At 35.9% G+C, this 20,733-nt stretch overlaps 1 protein-coding gene across 28 annotated transcripts in view; it reads left to right on the forward strand.

The window, feature by feature from the left end:
- GTDC1 (glycosyltransferase like domain containing 1) overlaps positions 1 to 20,733 on the forward strand; it is a 385,416-nt gene that overhangs the window by 156,804 nt on the left and 207,879 nt on the right. The gene's annotated exons all lie outside the window — the stretch shown is intronic.

Genomic DNA, 20,733 nt, shown 5'->3' on the forward strand with positions numbered 1-20,733 from the left:
ATTTATTTATGTAATCTTTCTTTAAATGCTGACATACATACATAAATATATATAACATATTAATTGTGTGCACTATCAGCCTACCAAATTCTCTAATTGTAATAAATGATTTTTTTGGATGATGGTGTTGAGCTTTCTAATGTTATCTAAAAATATTGATAATTTTACATATTTCTTTCCAGTTTTTATACCTTTGGTTTTTTTCACTTGCCTAATTTTGTTGTCTAGTAATTGCAGTACAATGCTGAATTATAGTGGTGATAGACTTTTTGTCTTGTTGCTGACTTTAATGTTTCTTCCCAAGTATGATACTGGCTTTTGAGTTGAACTGTACATATTTTATTACAGTAAAAAAAGTTCATCTTCATATTTTAAGAATAAAAATTTTGTTCACTTAAAAAATCATGAGTAGCTGTTACATTTGGTTAAATGCCTTCTCATGATCATGTGATTGTTTTTCTCTTCAGAGCTATTAAAATGATGAAATTTATAAATTGTTTTATTAATAATGAACCGTAATTGTATTTTTGAGAAAAGGATAACTTGTTTATGATGTCTTACTCTGTTTTCATTTCCTGCTAGATTCTGTTTGATAATATTTATTTAAGATTTTGGCATCTAATTATAAGTGAGATTATCTTGTTGTGTATTGGTCTTGTTATACTTTCTTTATAACAATAAAATAATATTGAAGTTCTCATCACCCCATATTTCACTATACCAGTTTAAGTAGAAATGTACTTATCTAGGCCGAGCATGGTGGCTCACACCTGTAATCTCAGCACTTTCAGAGCTGAGGCAGGTGGATCACTTGAGGTCGGGAGTTCCAAGACCAGCCTGGCCAACCTGGTGAAACCACGTCTCTGCTAAAAATGCAAAAACTAGCCGAACATGGTGGTGGGCCTCTGTGATCCCAGCTACTTGGGAGGCTGAGGCAGGAGAATTGCTTGAACCCAGGAGGTGGAGGTTGCAGTGAGCCGAGATCACTGCCACTGCACTCCAGCATGGATGACAGAGCAAGTCTCTCTCTCTCTCTCTGTAAATATATATATATAGATAAATAGATACAGATAAATCTCTCTCTATATATATCTTTATATAGAAAGGAAGGAAGGAAGGAGACTTATCTGCCCTTTAAACATTTGGTAGAATTCCTTTGTGATGCCATGTGAATTTAGTGCCTTATTTGGAGGGTAGGGATAGTGGTGGTGATGGTAGTTCCCTTTGTGGGCAGAAGCATTCTCTGTATCTGTTATGGAACTCTACTGTTTTAGATTCTCTACTTCCTCTGAGATAGGCATGTAAAAAAATTCTTTTTGGCAGACTTTTGTGTGTCTAAGTATAGTTCTTTTGATGTTAGGAAGGTTTACTTTTTCCCCCTATTGATTACTTTTATAGTTACAACCTAGGTTCTCTATTGCTTGAGGTAGTATCTATTAGTTCTATCTAATGAACAGAGTGGTAAGATTAATGTGTTCTCACTTTCTTGTTCTTTGTTCCTTTGCTGCCATCTTATTTTAATCAACATTATCTTTCATATATTTTTTTCTTACCTGTATTCTCTTTAAATATGAGTATACTTCTCTTCCTTGATTTGTTCAGTTTTAAATTGTATCCAAAGACTCCCACCTATATTATATGGTTAATGCCATAGGTAAGTCTACTCTGTCTCCAAAATTTATTTTACTTCCTGGTCCCCTACCCAGTTGGATTATATCTACATGGTCACAGCAAATACCTTTTATTGTGTTTTATTATCCTGATTCCCTCACTGGTTTTGGTTTTACTGCTGTGGTTGTATTAGTCCATTTTCATACTCCTATGAAGAAATACCTGAGACTGGGTAATTTATAAAGAAAAAGAGGTTTAATGGACTCACAGTTCCACATGGCTGGGGAGGCCACATAATCATGACAGAAGGTGAAGGAAGAGGAGTAAAGACACGCCTTACATGGCACCAGGCAAGAGAGTGTGTGTTAGGGAACTGCCCTTTATAAGACCATCAGATCTCATGAGAGTTATTCACTGTCATGAGAATAGCATGGGAAAATCCTGCCCCAGTGATTTGGTTACCTCCCACTGGGTCCCTCCCACAACACGTGGGGATTATAGGAGCTACAATTGAAGATGAAATTTGGGTAGGGACACAGCCAAAGCATATCAGTGGTTAAATGCATTTGTTGGAAGCCTTCTGGTTCCAACCAATATGAAGTAACAGGAACTGAATTTACATTTTCATCTGAAACAGACAAAAAAAATGGACAAAATCTATGAAAATATGATTTTCGAGACACTGGACATTTAGCAATGAGGAACATCAATTCCTGACAGAAGGGAACCAAATGAGGGGGGAGGCTATGACATCCCCAGCTTAAATCCTTGAAATAGTTTCTAGATCTTGGTGCAAGGAGGAGGAATCCAGAGTGGTCTGGCAGACCTCTTGATTTGAGGAGATGGAGGTAAGCATCTGGGTACATAAAGGACAGAATACTGGAATGAAGAAAGCTGCTCCAAGAGAGAATTCTGGATGTCTGTAGAGGGTTTCACCTGATTATTCAGATTAACACATGCTGGAGAAAGAACCATCTAAGAAGGTTTGAAGGTATCTTTGTTAGTGTTGCTATTAAGGTATACCTGAGGCTGGGTAATTTCTATATAAAAGGGTTTTATTTGGGTCATGGTTCTGAAGGCAGTATAAGAAGTATTCCCCCAACATCTGCTTCTGGTGAGGGACTTGGGTTCCTTCCACTCATGGTGAAAAGTGAAGTGAGCTGGACTGTGGAGATCACATGTTGAGAGAAGAGCAAGAGAAGGAGGGGAGGAAGGTGACAGGCTCTTTCAACAACCAGTTCTTGTGAGAACTAAGAGTGAAAACTCCTTCACTCCCATGCGAGTAGCTTGGTGCCATTCATGAAGGATTTGCCACACAATCCAAACACCTCTCACGAGAACCCCCATCCAACATTGGGGATCAGATATCAATGTGAGACTTAGTGGAGTCAAATAAACCATATCCAAATTGTAACGAAGGAAATCATGCCCATTGCTCACAAAAGGCCAGAAATAGTACCTGTTCCCACCAGCCTACTGGAGAAACATCATGATTATGTCAGGGCTGTGGTCTTAACTGAGGGTCAGTTGGGGAGGAATTTGCTCTCAAGCTCACATGGTTGTTAGTAGCATATTGTTCTTTATGGGCTGTTGGACTAAAGGCTTTAGTTTCTGACTTGGTGTTGCCCAGAGGCCACCCTCATTTCTTGCCACGTGAACCTTTCCAATATGTCTGCCTACATCCTCAAAGCCAGCAAAGGGAGAGAATCTCCTTGCTTGGCAAGGTGATATAATCTTACGTAATGTAATCACATACATTTTGTCACCTTTTCTGTATTCTACAGTTTAGAAGCAAGGACCTATTCTTGTCCACACTCAAAGGGAGGGATTACACAGGGCATGAATACAAGGAGATGGAACCATGGGGCCACCTTAGGGTTTCTTTTTTACACCAGAGATGAGGAGAGTATCTTAAAAACAACTGGATTTTTTAAAAGAAGAAGAAAACATTCACCAGAAGAACAGAGTTAAGCACAGCAACAGATTTCTCTTAGGAAACATTTTAAGGGGTAGTGAAGCAACACCTTCAAAACGCTGAAAGAAAAAAGCTATCCACCTAGAATTCTGTGTCTAGCAAAAATATTACTCAAAAACAAAAGTAAAATGGGGCTTTTGACTGAAAGAAGAAAAAAAAAAACACAAGAAGATAGAGTTGAAAAGAAGCAAGAAGCTTCATTTGGCTTCATTTGGAGCATTAGGTTACCCCCCACCCCGCAACGCCACTACCTTCATTAATTCTGTGATTATTCCTTGGTCATAATCTTAGGTGAGGCATATATCTTAGGTAAGGCATAATCTTAGGTGAGGCATCTCTACTAGTAGGTGGTGGCAATTAGAATCAAGTGAAAATAATTATCTTAGTATTTTTGAATAACTTTATCTACTGTGTTTTTCTTTATAAAATAACTTTCTAAAAGGGCAGTGAGCTTCCTAAGTTAAGCTTCTTAAGAAGTCTTTTTTTTTTTTTTGACAGAGTCTTGTTCTGTCACCCAGGCTGGAGTGTAGTGGCACAATCTTGCCTCACTGCAACCTACGGCTCCCAGGTTAAAGCAATTCTCTTGCCTCAGCCATCTGAGTAGCTGGGATAATAGGTGTGTGCCACTATGCCCTGCTAATTTTTTTTGTATTTTTAGTAGATACAGGGTTTTGCCATGTTGGCCAGGCTGGTCTCAAACTCCTGGGCTCAAGTGATCTGCCCATCTCAGCCTCCCAAAGTGTTGAGATTATGGGTGTGAGCTTCCGTGCCTGGCCCTTAAGAAATCTTTTATCCAGATAGTTATTTGAGGTTTCGTATTTAATTGAGAGTAGTATGTTAAAATATTTAAGTCGTTTAAATCTTAATAATTGAAACAAATTATTTAAATTCAATTTAAGCAATTTAAATTATTTAAAATAATATTTAGCATGCTTTTAAAAAATCTAAATGCTGCTATGTTTTAGCAACAAAAATATTTTTATTTTGCTATGGCGGATCTCAACTCCAATTTCCTTATCTGTAAGTGGAACAAAAAATATCTATACTTTTTATGTCATAAGATTTTTATAATATTTAATTTCATATTAGGTCATGAAAATACTTTGAAAACTCTGAGGACACATAAAACTGTGAAGTGTATTTTTTAGAATTACAGCATAATTTTCATTTTGTGTCAAAAATAACTATACTTCTGATTTTCAAAATGCCTACTACAGTGAAGATATTTTTTTGAAGTACATGTGTGTATTTTAGGAAATTCCAAGTTTTCTCTATTTGTAACCTGGTTATTATTCTAGTCTAATGGCTTCGTTCCATAAATTATTTGGGCTTCTATTTTATTTATTTTAGTCCTGGATCAGTTTGGTGCCACCTTTATCATGGTGAATTCCGTTATTGCTCTAGGGGTTTGAGAGTCTGTGGTTTCTACTCTTTTGGTGTATAATTTATAATTTACAGTTTGTTAAAAAATATTTCCTCCAAATATTGAAATGTCCAGTACTGTTTCATTGACTCTTATCAACCCACAGAAAATTATTGATTTACTTCTTAAAAAATCACTTCAGTTTTTCACATAATTAAAATATAAAGATTTTCATTTACAGTAATTTGAATTTGGGCAGCATTATTTTGACACCAGTAGGATCAAGGAAGTTAAAAATTTTTGTAGATGCTAGAAAGCCTTTTAATACTGTCACGGAGGTGAAAGTTGTGAAGCATTAGAAACAAAAGACATATGGTCGTTTCAGACCTCTTTACACAGTATATAATGAAAAGGTAAAAGGTCCAGAGTACAATTGGGATTTCGGAGCAGGAGAAGTCTGTCTTCATTGAAGCTGTGGTATCTGACATAGCTTTGAAGTATGGGTAGGATTGGGTTGGACATAGAGGAGCAGCCAGACGTGATAATAATAGCATATAGTTACATAGCATTTACTATTTGCCAGACATGGTTTTAAGCTCTCTTCATGTATCAGCACATTTCATTATTATATTAATTAAGAAGGTGATTATCTTCACTTTCAAGATGAAGAAACTGGGATGAAAATTTGTTGAGTGACTGCCTCCAGGTCTCACAGCTAGTGAACAGTGGTACTGCTATTTAATTCAGCCCTTTCAGCCTCAGTCTCTGTCACTGTGTTGTTCTTCCTCTAGTTACTGTGCTATATTTTGGGAGGATAGTAGGACAGATGAAGTTAAGGAAAGTTGAAGTCATGGAAACTTTTGAAAGGGAGGCAGAAGCATTCATATGTTATCAATGTGAATATCAAGTAGTTCAGTCTTTCTAGGATGTAATTTGGTACTATATTGTATCAAGAATCTCAGTAATCACACTGTATGTATTTGTCCTAAAGAATGTAGGGAGATAGTTATCCATAGGTCTCTTGAATCTGTATGTCTCGCAAGCAGAGAGGCATCAAACACCTTTTTGTTCTGGACTACTTGCTCAAGGAGGTTTGGGTAACACACAACATTGGAATATAGAGATAGTATCTCCCTTCCTGTCAGATAGCCCATTTATTTGCTATCCAGTATACTAAAGATAATATCTCCCTTTGGAGTAAAGGTTTGGCAAGTTTGCTTGCAGCTACTATAAAAGATCTGAGTTTCTTAGAGCGCAGGGTTCCTCAGCTATGATGCAAACCCACTCCCTTTGCATCATCCATCTGGGCCACTCCACATCACCTCTGTGGGCCTTGGAGACCAAGGGGAACTAGCATGAAAATGATGCTCATGCTGCTTACTGTGTTCTGAGTAATAAGTGCTTTGTCTTTGACCTTGAAATGTTATGTCTGCTGCCAGCATCCAGGACACTGTGGCAGGCTCACTTGCTTGTAAGTAGGGCAGAATCTCAGACTCTTCACGGTTATTGACAAAGGAATGTTTAGAATTATTAATAAAGCATTATATATGGTAATTGGAAAGTAACACCACTGGCCAATAATAAGTTTGTAAATGATAGTATATTCATATAGTGAAATATTAATTCTGCAGACCTTAAATATTATGTTTGTAAAAATTTAAAGACTTGGAAATTTACTTACAAAAGTGTTAAATCAAAATTATATTATGAAAATAATGTATATAGTACAATCTCAGTTGTATAAAATATGTTTGCATGTATAGGAAAAAAACTGGGGTAAGATATTCAAAATGAACAAATTGTTACATATCATTTGTAGAATTGTAAGTGATTTTTTCTTTTCTATTTCTGTATTTCCGAATTATCCTATAATGAAAATACATTACTTTTATAAGAAGGAAAAGTACACATTATTAATGAAGTCAAGCTGAGGGATTTGATATAGTGTAATGGGCAGAGTAGATATTGTATATAATCTTGAGAGGACAGTAATATAAGGATACATTTAAAACCCATGCAGTCAAAGATCTATTTTTTATTAAAATGTACATACACAATATAACTGAAGACCATTGAAGCGAAAACAAAAATAAGAAATCCAAGTTATAACAGAAGTATAAGAACACAGATATTTTAGAAATTCTAATTTAAGGAAAATCCATTTGAATAACAACAAAAAAGCTAAGCAAAGCCTCTCATTGTCTAATAAAAAAGAATTAAATCCATGATCCATAAGAGGTAGTGTTTAGATACTGAAGTACTGAAAGATGAAATGATCTGATATCTGGAATTTGCTTTAAAATATTACAGCAAAAAAATATTTTTTAATTAAGTGGGAGAGATAGGTGAACCAACTTTGGCAACACTATTGATAGATGTTGAAGTTGTGTATATTATGCTGTCAGTTTTTGTATATACTTGAAAATTTCCATAGTAGAAAATAAACAAATTGTCTCTGATTTATATAATTCTAAGACTATGCCTCTCAACCATGGCTGCACATAGATATCTCTTGGGAGCTTTAAGAACTACTGATGCTTGGACCATTAAATGGTCTTGGGTGTGCCTTAGGCATTAGGATTTTCTAAATCTCTCAGGTGATTATAATGTGTAGCTTACATTGAAAACTAAAGTTCTAAGAGGAAACTGCTAGGTATATCTTTATTATAAGGGACATTGAACCTAATGGATATTTTTTATAGCATTTCTTTAAAAAAATAAGGTTTACATTATGTTGGCTCATGGATCATCCCTCAGTAAAAAGTGAGACTAGCCTATTTTTTTAATAAAAATAATTCTACGGAGAACGATAATAAAATAATGTTAGATACATAGCTTAATGGTTTTTTTACTTAATGATGAAGTTTCAGTGATTCTAAGGGATGAATAACTAAGATATTCCTTTCACATGTGAGTTAACAAGAAGCCTAAGATGTACAGATGGGATAGTTTTTAAAAATAATTTAACATTTTATAACTTTCTTGAAGTAATTCTTGCTCGTTTTAGACAACTAAAAAGGATGTGTAGAGAAAAAAGAAAATAATCAGCCAAGGGTCCATTATTCATGGTAAATACTAATAACCTTTTACAGTACTTGATTTCAAATTTATTTAAATTTTTATTGTAAAAATTTCAAACATATACAAGTATCGTAGTCTCTATGTACTGATTATTTATCTTCAGTAATTATCAACTTATGACCAATCTTATTTCTTCTGTATCCTCGTCCCATTTTAACCCCCCTCTACCGGATTATTTTGAAGCAAATCTTCTATCATTTCATCTATAAATATTTTAGTACATATTAGAGAAAATAATCTTCAGGTCATTAACACATATCTGAAGTATCAGTATTCTGTGTTGACTGAAAGGAGATCCATATGCTATAGCTCCCAATTCTCTAGTTGCCAAAGATGGTGTTGTTTTATAAAAGTAAAGAGTCTGGCTTATATCCTTGAGCTGCAGAAGGATCTGCTGGCAGGGCCAAGACATTTCTCGGAAAGTAACTCCATCAGTTTAGATGATGAAATAAGTAGACTGAAGTCTAAGAAACCCAGAGTTCTACCCATTAAACAGGCCGTAATTTGGAAGATATGGAGGATTAGAATTACCCATTGTTTTGCTTTTGATTAACCTACATTAGTCTCCATTGTCATTTTGTTTAGAGCCAGTTAGTTTCCATAAGGATTTGGCATTAGTCATAGCAGTTTTGGTAAAATTATCATGAAGGCAATATGTTAGAAAGGAGTTGAAGACAGGAAAGTTTTTTAAGAAGATGCTCAATCTTTGTGGCCCGAGCTGATAAAAATCCAGGGTTGGAGGGTAAGAGAAAAGACAAACTTTAGCATTTTTGCTATAGTAAAAATTTGCATGACTTATCTCTAACATATGGCAGAGGGTGAAGTTGAAAAGGGAAGAAAATGAATTTGTCCAATATTAGTGTATTAGTCTGTTCTCACACTGCTATGAAGAAATACCGAAGGCTGGGTAATTTAGAAGGGAAAGCAGTATAATTGACTCACAGTTCCACGTTGCTAGGGAGACCTCAGGAAACTTACAATTATGGCAGAAGGCAAAGGAGAAACAGCCACCTTCTTCACAGGGCGGCAGGAAGGAGTAAGTGCAAGCAGAGGAAATGGCCAGATACTCATAAAACCATCAGATCTCCTTGGACTCACTCATTATCACTAGAACAGCATGGGGGAAACCATCCCCGTGATTCAATTACCTCCACCTGGTCCCACCCTTGACATGTGGGGATTATGAGGATTACAATTCAAGGTGAGATTTGGGTGGGGACACGGAGCCAGACCGTATCAATTAGTGTACTGGGTTAAAAGTAATAGCATGGCATCCAAGTAGTTACTTCTGGTTGGCCACTGGAAATAGAGGACTAGTATTCGGGTGATGCGTAGAAGCTGGAGATCTACATTTGAAGATTTTTCATGAAGCTGTGAGGATGATTGAGTTTTCATAAGGAATATTTGTTTAAGGAGAAGAGTGTATGGCTAAAGACAAACCCTTCTGATAGTTGGATGGGAATAGGAATATAAAAGCATCAATCTATAATACATTAAATTAATACTTATCAAACATCTATGTCACAGGCATTTTGCATGGAAAAGGGAATGAGAGCATACTGAATTGAATGGGAGACCTACTTTAACACAAAGGGAATGCTAAGCAGAGATAATGTACAAAGATTCATGAAAGTAGAAACTTGAAAAAATGACTCATGGTACCCAGGGCAGGAGGCCTGAAGTTTTTTGGTACTATGAGTTTCCCCAGAGAATAGGATGGAGTGGTATTTCATGCAGAGGAAGAGGCACAGTCACATGTGCTTGGGGCATTGGTGAGAGTCTGGTGTGGCTGAAGCATAGGTTATAGAGTGAAGAGAATAACAGGGGATTTGGTTCAGATATGCGGGAACTAGGAACTCATTTGTGGAGTCTGAAGAATGTTAGAGTCATTATTGAAATAGAAGACAAAATCAACAGTTTGACTTTAACATGAATAAATAGAACAGGAAATAATGGAAAATTCATAGGTTTTCTATTCTGTCAAGCAAATACTATCACAATAATGTGGGGTATATTTTACTGGTATGAATTTATATTCATTTTTATTTTGAAATTTGATAAATGACAATGTGACCAAAGTTAAGTTGCCAAAGATTACATATATATATATATATGTGTGTGTATGTGTGTGTATATGCATTCATTTGCTCAACATATTAATTGTTAAGAGCCAGGTATTGGGGTTACAAAGATGAGTGAGTAAGATAATGCTCTACCTTCAATACCTTTGTCGATTAATTGAAAATGGACAATAAGTGTTTATGTATACTAGTAGGGTAAGTACAAAGATATGGGGACACCCAAGAGAATATGTAATCCAACTTGGATGTTAGTGGAGGGACCTGGAAAGCCTTCTTGCAGGGGTAATGACAACCGATTCTTAAATGATGCAGACAAATTTGTGGTTGGGTTGATTTGAGGGAAGGGAGCATGGAATAGTGGCATACAATGCAAATTAGATAGCAGTAGCATGGAGATAAAAGGCAACCTGGTGTGTATACCATATTGGAATCATAGTCATAGTCATTTCATTATACTTGAAGCTCCAATTGTGAAATAGATGAGGCAGGAGATGAGCTTGTAGAGCTGGGTGGAGACCAGCACAGGTTGACATTTCACATACTTAACTTAAGGGACTTGGTTTTATGCAGGAGAGTGACCTGGCCAGATCTGCATTCTAGATGCATGATTCTGTAGCTAGATGTGGGATAAACTTGTTGGGAAGGTAGACTTTGAAATAAGATTAGTTAGGTGTTTTTTTGCAGCAGTCCAGCCTTCACTATGTAAAAGGTTATGAATAAGGATGACGTTGAAGGGACATATTTGAGAAATATTTAGGAAGTAAAGTGCACAGGATTCATTAATAGGTTCTTAATGGAAATTCAGGGAGAGTGAGTCAAAGGAGATGACTCTCAGGTTTCTGGTTTGGTAAGTGGTTGTGCCTGCAGCTACAATAAATTCAGCAGAAGAGCATATTTATTGAATTAGATGAAGAATTCTGTTTTAGGCCTTTTGTATTTAAGCTGCCAGTAGGCTATCCAAGTGAAGGTTTCCAACAGGGAATGTCTGAAGGTTGGGTGAGAAGTCTAGGTTTGAAATCCAGATACAGGAGCCATGAGCATGTAAATAATACTGAAAGCCTAAGAGTGAGCATTCTCTTTAGTGTCAGAATTATGTTCATAATGGTAGTGCATATGCCAAGTATGTACTGAGAAAACTTAACCCAAGAACCAAAATTTGAAATGAACTCTGCTTAGCCTTGCCTATTTATTTATTTATTTATTTATTTATATTTATTTATTTATTTATTTTTTTGAGACGGAGTCTCACTCTGTCACCCAGAGTGAGAGTGCAGTGGTGCGATCTTGGCTCAGTGCAACCTCTGCCTCCTGGGTTCAAGCGATTCTCCGGCCTCAGCCTCCTGAGTAGCTGGGACTACAGGCATATGCTACCATGCCTGGCTAATGTTTGTACTTTTAGTAGAGATAGTGTTTCATCATGTTGGCCAGTATGGTCTCAATCTCCTGACCTCGTGATCCACCCGCCTCGGCCTACCAAAGTGCTGGGATTACAGTCGTTAGCCACCGCACCTGGCCAGCCTTCCCTAACTTGCTTAATTTTGAACAGGAACCTTCTTTAACAAAGTGAGCTATGAACCCAACCAAAGTCTTTTTAAAACATCATGTGTTTTTCCAAAAAATTTAATTGTAGCACCAAAGCAGCATATCAAAATATCATTTGCACTGAATTGATAGATCATCTATTTGGATTCTTAGAATTGGGTGACTAGTGTATACAGGACACTGTAGTCAGTTCAGGACTTCAAAGGCAGTCTGTATAATTTTGGCAATAATAATAATTTCATTTTTTCTTCTCTCAGCTCAAGCACAAGTGATCTAGGGAGAAAAATTACTTCCAAATGAGCTTACAATTGCCAACAACCCAAAATTTAACCAAATTGGATCATTGCACACTGCACTGTGTTTGGAAAAAAGACTGACAGAATGTTCTTTCAGTAGATTCTAAGGTATAGGAATTACTTAAGTGCAGTGGCTCTGGAAAATGGTTATTGCATAAAGATCTGGAGTAATTAAGTCAAATACTGTTCATGTGTAGAAGAATTTTCTAATAATTTTGATAAGTAACATTTTGTATGATGAAAACAAGAATAGTAAGAGTAGAAACTATAGAATGGCAAATAAAACAATTCTCAGATATTGCAACATTTTGAAATTTGATTCATCATTTAATTTGGATTTCATTGCCAAAACAATTTAATAATAATAATGGTAAATAGTCTCAAAATGCTTACATCATGCCTACAATGTACCAAGCAGTGGTCTAAGCACCTTACACATCTCACACCACCCTATAAGAGGAGTACTCTCATAGGCCCATTTATCACATGAGGAAATAGAAACAAACAGAAGACCAAAAACAAAAAATGCAAAAAACAAAACTTGGCCAGGTGCGGTGGCTCACAGCTGTAATCCCAGCACTTTGGGAGGCTGAGGTGGATGGATCACCTGAGGTCATGAGTTCGAGACCAGCCTGGCCAATATGGTGAAACCCCCATCTCTAATAAAAATAAAAAATTAGCCAGGCATAGTGGCGCACACCTGTGGTCCCAGCTACTTGGGTGGCTGAGGCAGGAGAATCGCTTGAACTCAGGAGGCGGAGGTGCAGTGAGCCCAGATTGTGTCACTGCACTCCAGCCTGGTGACAGAGCAATACTCTGTCACAAACAAACAAACAAACAAACTTTCCCTAAATCGCATAGCTAGTAGTTAGCAAAGCAGGCAGTCTTCCCTTAGAATCCATGGTAGACCTGGGTAGTCTGCCTTCATAGTCCATGGTACACCCAGGTGGCCCACCTTTGGAGTACATGACCTTAACCACAGTTCTAGTTTAAACATTAATGAATGCAGTTGTTAAATAGTGTATCTATGCATTGTGGGCTTTTAAACAAATATGGAGATGACATGATTTTTTTGCCCTTTAAAACCAGTCTCTGGCACTGTTTGCCATATAATTTGCATTGCAAGCACACCACAATGATTCCTTTGATTTAACCTTTTCCTACTACTGTGAAAAGGCAATGTTAGCATATATTCCTTATGTATTTACAAATAAAGGGATTTTTATAAAAAGAAAAGTTGAGATGATCTCCTTAGTTTAAACTGTACCTTATAGTTATGGATAAATTAGATGTAGGGATTACTAACTTTAGGAGATTTTATAAGGACTTCAATAGGTAAAAGCCTATGTACATACCTTGCTCTTTACCTAAGAATATTTTATAAGTAGAAATTACTTTAAATCAAATAATTCAAAAGGTAATAGGCATGCTTACTATTACAAGTTTTATTGTTAATATTTTTTATTTTTTAAATTTTAAAGGTAATATATAATTGTATAATAGAACTTTGGAGATAAAATATGAAAATTCATAAACCCAGAATCTGTAATAACCTGTTTTACTTCCTTATGGTCTTTTCCTATGTATCTAGTCTTACATTGCTTTAATAATAGTATATTTATAATTTTGCACTTTAGAAAGTTTTAAATTTATTGCTAATATTATTAGGGATCTTTTTTGGGTAAAAATACAATAAAATTTTATCTTTTGGATAAATCCACATTTTCATATTCCGGGTTTGTTTTGTAGTCTCTACCAAGTACACATATTATAATTCAGAAACAGTTTTGTGTTATTCTATTTACTGCTGTCTCTTCCCCCTCTTTTTGTTTCTGTGCCTTTGGCTTTCCCTAGCTGGGCACAGTCAGGTCCACTGATGCCCCCTATCTGCAAACTCAGTCTTGCACAGTACCTGAGCCATTCTTACCTGAGTCAGCTGATAGACACATCCTTAGCTTCAGATGCACACCTGCTCGTTGATGTGACTTATAGTTTTATCCATCCAAGACCTGGAATGCGTCCGCACAGCTGTTTGGGCTCCTACGTTCTTCCAGCTGACCATTCACCCCTAGGTCTCTCTTGTTGCCAGTTGCCATGAGATCAGCCCTAGGCCTTTACTTTGCTGCTCTTTCCCTTATCTCTCCTCACCTTTCAACTGCCACCTTTAGCTAACTTGGCCAGATTTTTCTCTCTTTGTTTTTTCCCCTGATATATTCTGCTTTATTCTATAGGCACCTTCTGGGGCTTTGATACTTCTTCCTTAGTTCCTGCCAGTTCTGTCTGCTGCATAATCCCAGTCAAGCTTGACATCTGTACAAGATTTTCCAGAGTCACCTCCTAAATTCTGAACAAGACTTCTCCTTGAAATCTTTACTCTTCTGCTTTATTCATTGAATTTAACCAGCATCTTGCCCAAGTTATGCTCTTTTGACCTAGGTTTTTTGATTGGCCCACTGTCTTTTTTGATGACAGGTGTTGTAGGTGGTACTGTTTCCTTTGAAGTATATTCGATCCTGGAACCAGGTCTCAGCCTCATTTGCAAAGGCCTGAAAACACCCAGGACAGTGTCAGCATGGTTTCTCCTGAAGGCAAATTACCGTGTAAAAATCAGGAGAGCAAAATAAAAATTTTAATGCATGTAGTTACTCTTCTAAATTCACTCACTGATTTTTGTTAGGTCTATTCAGATCCTTTTTACAGCTGAACCGTTTATCACTTGAAGCAAAAGGAGCAACTGTCTATGCCACGTCCAAATGTCTTTGTACTATGAAAACTTGAGATGCAAGGCATGTTGTGTCTAGGTTTAACATCACTGTAACACATGAAATAAGAGTCCATCAATGCAAACTAAATTAAAACTGTAGTTGCATAAATAGAATCTATGGTAAGCTCTCTTTGCCTTACCCCATTTATTCTACTTATTGATGAATTTTCATAACTTACTCCTTGAATAAATTATCCAAGAATTAGCCTGTGATTTTCTTTACATATTTCTTCATATTTGTACACAGGTATTGCCATAATAAAATCTTATAGTGATTACTGTTTTTTACTATTTACTTGGGCTGGATTTTAAAATAATGATTACTGTTTTTACTCTCCATTTGGACTGGATTTTTCATTTACAATTTATATTAAAATGGAACAACATTGTCAAGTCTACTGTTAGAAAGGACTCAATCATTCTTTCGTTTTTTTCAACTGTAGGGACATTCATATCCTTTCCTCCCTAGTCATACATGTAACTGGTCCTATCAGTAACATGATTAGATCACAAAACTTCTTTCTGCTAAGATATCAAATTTGGGCATTCACATTTAATTTTAACCTTCTGACATTATGCAGTTCTTTTCCTCTCTGGCTTCTATGTGGAATAATGTGGCATGGCCAGTTTCTTACAAGATGTAAGTGGGTGGGGAGGTTCTGCAACAGGGTACTGGAACAAGACAGCCACAGGGAATTGACTCGATTAAATATATCATTTCCATTGTATACAGTTGTGATGTCCAAGTGATCTGATGATATGAGTCATAATCATAGGAAGCTTTTGGTCATAAATAAATCCAAGAAAGAAGTAGTGAAGGATCCCAGCTAGTAGAACATGACAATGGAGTGTCTGTTTAACCATCAAGTGTAGACAGGCTGGTACTCGATTTCAGTATGATCTCTTCAGACCACATGTTACCTATTCTTTCGTGCCATACTCAGATGTCCCAAATTATTATCACTCTTATGACTGACTAACATAGAGGATTTCCAGCATTTTCTTGGGTTGCGTGGAGTTGTCTCAGGGATTTCTATATATTAATATATACAAAGGACATGTTGTCAAAGGAAGTGAAAAAAGGTTGAGTTAGGTGAATTTCCAGACCATCTATTCCTGCTTTACTCAAAGGTGTTTTTGTGTATTTTACGTACCAGTTGTGTGTAAGAATTCATTTGAGAAAGTGGCTGCCTTAAATTAGTCTGAGAGCTATTTCCTCTGTCCATCACAGATAGAAAGACACGATTTGGTGCTGTCTCCCCTCTAACCGTTGATGTGGCAGCTATTCATTGAATGAATACCTGTTGACTGCCAGGCCCTGTAATGCTTTGTTAGGCATCTTGGTCATCTACTGAGGTATTGAATAATCACTGCGTTACAGTCTTAAGTTTCCCCTCTGGTTCTGCGCATAAGTTACCATGTTTTCTTTCCACATTTTCTTGATAATCTTACAACTTCAAAGTGACTTCTATACCAAAAGTTCCAAAATCTGTCTCCAGTCTCACTTTGCCATGTAATACTCATGTGAGATTTGATAAGTCATCCTTTCTGAGCCTCAGTTTTCTTATTTGTACAACTGATGTAATTACCAACACTAGAAGGATAAAAAGACAGTGAAAGGTACAAGCTTATATAAGTATAAAGGATAATATTATTTTTATTGCTGTAATCAGTAACTTTAGGACCATATCTCAACATTTTTGTAGGAAATGCTTGTTTGTACAGACCCTGACACCTTAAACTTAAGATTTACTAAATAGTGTTCAGTCACTCTTTTTTCTTGCATGAGACACTGTCCTTGATTTTATATTTTTATGATGGCATGATCTTTCCGATAGTCATTACATTTCAAAATCTTGAAGGTACATTTTTAGTGCCTTCTCCTCCTTTAGAGGAGAAATGTTACTACATTTCTTCAGACTTTCTTTGCAACTTGTCTGTATTGCTCTAATCATCTCATAACTGGTCCCTTTTTCTTTAGTCTTTACGTGTACTGTTATGGAATTTTTATTTTTTTGTTTTTGTTTTGTTATTTTTGCCTTTTGTTTCTCTACTCCTAAAAAAATATAGCCTGAAACTTCAGCATCCCCGCACTGTGTACACATTGGCTCACTTGTAAGCCTTGCATTCAAGGTCCTCTACAATATATACTTAATCTGCATTTGCAGCTTTTCTTACTACAACTTTTTCATGAGCCAACCCCTTCAGCCAACCTTTTTGTTTTCAAATTGAGTATTGACCACTTTTATTTCTGTAATCTCTCTGTCTGGAATGTCTTCTCTTTGTTGAAAAACTACAGATCCAGTCTGGCCTATTGAAAATGCCACCTCCATGAAAGTATTTGTAATATTCCTCAAACACATGTGATTATGGCTCTTCTCTTCTGAACTCACTATCTCACTGTTCTTTACTTCATCTCAGCTATTCCGTGCTTGTATAATACCTAAGTAACGGCATAAAATACACTTAACTGTTTCTTTAGTTGAACTTGATCACTGTGTATCTGTTTCTTTCCATTTGTGAACCATATTTGAATCAGCCTCGGCCCCATGATGAGAAAGTGGTTGGTGACGGTAATGCAGTTTCATCTTACAGTTTATGTCCTACCATGTTGCAAGTACAAGAAGGAAAAGTGGCTCCCAACCAGCTTTACACTATTGAAAATATGGGGGACCGTTTTAACACTATTTTTTTTCTTGATAACATGCAGGAATATGTGTTGAAAGAATTATTTCAGGCATTTTTATTTATATCCATGTTAAAATATAGTTAAATGAAAGTATCTTCCAATCAGAAACTAAAATTTTATAGAACAAGTAAATTTACTTACTCCTAGAAAGATGTCTCACCTGTTCTTGTCTTGATTAATCTTCAAAGGGATTATTTTTTATGATCTGCAGTTTGTGCATCCCTATTTTAAGGCATTAAGCTCTATATCAAATCCTTTTTGTATTATTGCAAATCAACCAATCTTTTGCTACTTTAATGTTGTCAGCCATTCACTCTTTATTGTTATTTTAAATGCCAGAAAGTAAAATGCAAAAACCCCACCCTATATTAATGTAATTTTATGGTTAAGATTTTACATTCAAAAAAGTCCAGAAATTCAAAGTTATAGTTCCCAGAAGAATCCTAATTCAGTCACATTGCATAAACTGATAATAAGGCTGAAATGTATCATCATTACAGTAATGCACAATACCTCTATATGCATGAGGACACAGTTATAGTTGCTGAGGGAACCATAATTTTGGATTTTCTGACTTTTTTTGCACATACAATTTCAACCATAATGTTGTTAATGCAGGCTTTTTTCATTGACTCTGAAGTAATGTATCTGTTGCAATGTTTATCTTAAAAATAAGTTTTCATTGGCTCAATTTTTTTCCTTCTGTATGTCGATAAACCTATGCTTGTAAAGATCTGATGTCCCTACAGAGAACTACCTAGGAATATTTCTGTATAAAAATAGTTTTTAGCCTCATGTATGCTGATATTCTCTCTGCCTTTCTTTCTCACACACACATCCACACACAGCCTCACACACTTATGTTACATTCTGGCACATTATAGAAGCAGGTAGCATATCCACTACCTGCTGTTGAAAGTGTTGACGATACTGAATTATTTATTCTATCTTCTACACTATCCAAAATCGTTTTGGGTACTTTGACACATTTTGGTCTCTTCCATATGGATACTTCATGGTGGCAGAGTTGCCAGATGCTCAGGTTTTGTGACAGTCTTAGTTTTTCAAGGACTGTTGGAATATTCTTGGGAGAATCTCGCCTTGTTACTGATTCCTATGGAGTGGTAAAATACTAACATTTCTTTGAAAGTGTTTTTCAAGACAAGGAGTTGTTATAAAAAAGTTACTAGAATGTCCCATCTGAGTGTTTTTAACTTTGGGAACCTAGTAAGGGAGGAATTTATCATGAAATTCATTTACAATGAGTTGGCATCATCTTAAAAAGGAGTAATAATAGCAGTATATGTAAATATGGGGATTAAACAAACATGGTGATATTTCAACATTTGAAATATTAGATATCTGACTCTCATAGAACGTCAGCCATTTATCTATATTTCAACTGCCAAAATGCAAAGGAGCAGGATGCCATCTAGTTTATTTTTTTACTCCTTATCAACTGGACAGAATCTTGCATGTACTATATAGATACCATATAGATATCATATATATACACCATACATATATATAGTTATATATGTGTTATACATATATGTTTATATGTTAAATATTTGCTTAATTGAATAGAATGTGGATATTTGTGGTCTCAAGTATTTACCTTTCCTGTTCAGTATGAATAGAAACTCCATAATCTCTTCCCTTTCCAATCCCTGCCTTCAACACAAAAATAATTGGACATTCTGCTCATCTTTTAACAGCCATCGCAAGTGTTTTCTCCTTTTCTAAAGCCTTTTTTCTGGCTTTCCTGGGCCATATCTGAGGTTCCCTTCTCACTTCGCTCATGGCATTCTATGTATTTCTTGGCATTTCTAGACCATTGTTATGTACAAGCAGAGAAAAAGGAAGAAGGGACAGCTCCGAGTCAGAAGGGAAGCCTCCATTCCATGGCCTATGTGTAAATGTCTTTTATGGCTGAGAGAGGCTTTTGACTGCCATTATGTGATCTATGACATGTGATCTTCAGATATGTGACCCTCAGACATGTGACCCTCAAATGTAGGCAATAGAAAATTCAGATATCATTAAGAGTCAGGTGGATATCTGTATTAGTCTCTACTGCATATTTATACCAAAAGTTCAAGTACTTTGTCTACGTTGTGTGGAGAGAAGGGATGAAACAGAAAATAAACAAACACTGTAAATAAAGTTTTTCAAACTTTTTTTCTTGGTGAGTAAACTTTCCCCCATGTAACTAGAGAGCATTTTCATTGAAACGTCTAACTTGAAAAAGTTGCTTTTACTATTGGAATCATGAGTCCAGGCTCACAAGCAGCAACTGTGACTTTCTTTTTATTACTGATATCACACTGGTTCTATTTTTGCCTCTTACTGGCTAACGTGGGGCAGATGACCTCATTTTCTGCTCTTCAGTCACCTGGTAAAGAAGTGTGGCCTAGGAAATTTTAAGTTCCTTCTTTCTGTAGTGTTAGATGAGTCCCACATATCATGTTTCATGCTAGGTGAGACCCAGAAAAGTGTGTCTCAGAAAGTTACCATGTGATGTAGGTTGTGTTGAATGACTCCAGTACTTCATTTTAGATAATCTAATATATAACTTAAAGAGGGTAGTTGTGATCAACGGAAGCATTTTTTTGTTTGTTTTTTGAAAACCAATGTTTTTGTTTGTGAAATTTAGCTGTGTACAGAATTTTTAATTTTTGTTTTACTCCATTTGATCTTTAAAAAAGTGGCTTTTAAATGTTTCCCCTCTGTGATATATGGGGTAATTAATATTAAAATGAGAATTCTCACACACAGGATTTAGCAAATCAGTGTTTGTGAAAAGTCTTACCTTTAAAATAAGTGTATAAAGGACCAGGACTCAGTCCTGAGACTCACCTTTGATTCTTTTTCTGTTGCAGATGTACAACATTATTAAACATTTCACTCTCTCTCAAACATTTCTTGAATGCCTACTGTACATAGTACAGTTTGCTAGTTTTGATGTTTATAATTAATTATTCAGTGGTACCCTTGTAATTAAATAGCAAAACATTGGGGATACGAAGTTATTTGTGGGGAGGTATTTCTCCAAATGGTATATTAAGCACCAAATTTAAGGAGGATTTCAAAGAACTGTCGTGAACTTGCCAAAACAAACATTGGAGGAATAATCAAAACACAGACATAATTTCTATGAGAAGCATAACAAATCAAATGATAAAACAACTCAATAGAGTAAAGCAAACTGGGAAGCAAACTTGAAGCAAATACTCATAAGCACCAAAAAAATTAGATGTTATTACTGATTACTGAAAGACTGAATATTTAGGATATATTTTATTTTGATAGTTTTATCAGTAGATAGGAC

The sequence above is a fragment of the Pan paniscus genome, chromosome 13 (assembly GCF_029289425.2).
Source record: "Pan paniscus chromosome 13, NHGRI_mPanPan1-v2.0_pri, whole genome shotgun sequence".
Classification (NCBI taxonomy): domain Eukaryota; kingdom Metazoa; phylum Chordata; class Mammalia; order Primates; family Hominidae; genus Pan; species Pan paniscus.